Source organism: Schistocerca nitens, chromosome 3 (genome assembly GCF_023898315.1).
Source record: "Schistocerca nitens isolate TAMUIC-IGC-003100 chromosome 3, iqSchNite1.1, whole genome shotgun sequence".
NCBI classification, from domain to species: domain Eukaryota; kingdom Metazoa; phylum Arthropoda; class Insecta; order Orthoptera; family Acrididae; genus Schistocerca; species Schistocerca nitens.
Genome location: NC_064616.1, coordinates 317,296,931 through 317,299,048, shown reverse-complemented (window position 1 = coordinate 317,299,048; position 2,118 = coordinate 317,296,931).

Genomic DNA, 2,118 nt, shown 5'->3' with positions numbered 1-2,118 from the left:
GATGTTTTACTGAAGGCCAAAATTTAGCTGGAACTTCAATGTTAGATGCTTTTAATAGCTTCCACAATGAAACTCTGTCTCGAAATCCGAAGAGATTCTGGTCATATACAAAGTACACCCGTGTCATGACACAATCAATACCTTCACTGCGTGATACCATAGGTAATGCAACCAACGACAGTGAAGAGGGGACCTGGTTATCACCGTTTAAAGTCATAAACGTGCAGTGAACTGGCTTTACTGCCGCGCCCACACACTATGCTCAAGAGAGAGGCTTGGTGACAGGAAATGACGGGAATAGTTTTTGTTAGCGACACACATTTATTTTGCCATACTTAGCAAGATGCTACAAATAATGTTCATCATTAATGTCTGTCCGAACAGGTGCGCTGCACTGATGAGCCGTGGTGCGACCGCGTGGACCACGCGAGACAACGGCCGCATCTCCAAAAGTTCCGTTTTCGGTGCGACCCGCGAAGCCCCGTAACTTTCGCGGACGGGAGAAAAAGCACTGCGGAGCGAACGGATGCGTGCCGTGAAATGAGCGAATGCGCAAGACTTCGCGTACGTGTTTGTGGGGAGTCGCATTAACGCGACTCCCTTGGTCCACGGCGAGAAAGGTCGGAGACTGTCGCGTCGCGTTGACCAACTCGCACGGCGCGCCTCACGCCTGCTTTGTCCTGGGCGGACCGGTGCGCGACAAGCCGTTGCCAAAATTTGGCGTAGCGGGTAAGCCGTGCGCGCGGGCCGCGCGAGTGCCGGGCACCGTTTGCTTGTGTCGGCTATGCCGCAGTTCCGTACAGGCGTCTAAAGCTAGCGAAATGAGGGATGCTCAACTACCTAACCTACCGATAGATGGTTCTAGCGTCAAGACTCCATGATCCTTTGCGAGTCCAGGTGTCTCGGGTCACGCTCAACTACAGGATCAAACGATAGATGACTCTACGGTCACGTTACCATGATCCTTTGCGGCGCCTGTAATACGGAGCGGCAAGGAAATTCCAACTCCTGCTTATTCTATAGTCTGATCTATGAATGATAACTGTTCGCGCAGATCGAGATATGGACGGGGATTTCACTGTTTGCCGGTTCCAAGCGACGATTGCCGTAAGCGCATACACGTGCTCTGTGCTAGAAAAAAGCGTGTTTGCTGCAAATTATGATTCTCACTTGCCTGTGCGAATTTGTTGCTTATCTCTACCATCGACCGTGACAACTCGCAAAGCCCACAACCGCCTCCAACTCCTCAAACTCCTCTCCGGCCGGACATGGGGGTTGCACCCCTCTACCATCCTCCACACCTACAAATCCTTAATCCGTCCCATCCTCTGTTATGCCAGTCCTGCCTGGATATCTGCCCCCCCCCCCCAAATTCTATAAGTCCCTCCAGATCCTTGAGGGTCATGCACTCCGCTTCGCCTTCCGTATACGCCTCCCGTCCCCCACGCGGATCCTCTATGATCTCATTCCTTTCCCCCATCTGCTCCTATTCCTCGAACATATCCGCATCCTCTACACCTCCCACCGTCTTGAACCCCCTCACCCCCTGGTTGCTCCTCTCCTCTCCGATCCCCGCCCCCTGCCACGTCTTCACCGTTGTGTCCCCCCTACCCTCCATCTCTACACCCTACATCTCCTTTCCCAAGGTGGCTTCCATCACCTCCCCCTCCCGGATGATGCCCCCTCTCCCTCCATTTATCCCTCCTATCAACTCTGATCCTCACTCCCCCTCCTTTCCTCTGTCCTTTTCCCGGGCTCCCTCTCCCCCCCTTCCATCCTCTTTCTTCCCCACCTCCCCTCTCTTTGCCCCCTTCTCTTCCCCGCATCCTTTTACATTTCCCTCCTCTGCCTCCTCTCATTCCCTCTCGCGTCTGCCCTTTTCCCCCTTTATTAGTCCTCTCCCTCCTTGGTTCCCCCCCTTTTCGTTTTTTCCTCTCCTCCCTCCTTGTTTTCCCCCTCCTGCAGGCCCCTCCCCCCCATCTGCCTTTGGCTCGGGAGTGTCATCTTTGTGCTGCCACTTTCGTGCAGTGTTCTCCAGTGAGTATTCTACAGTGCGTGTTTTACAGTGAGTGTTCCGTGTTGTGTTTTTTGGGACTTGTTGCGAACGGCCATCATACT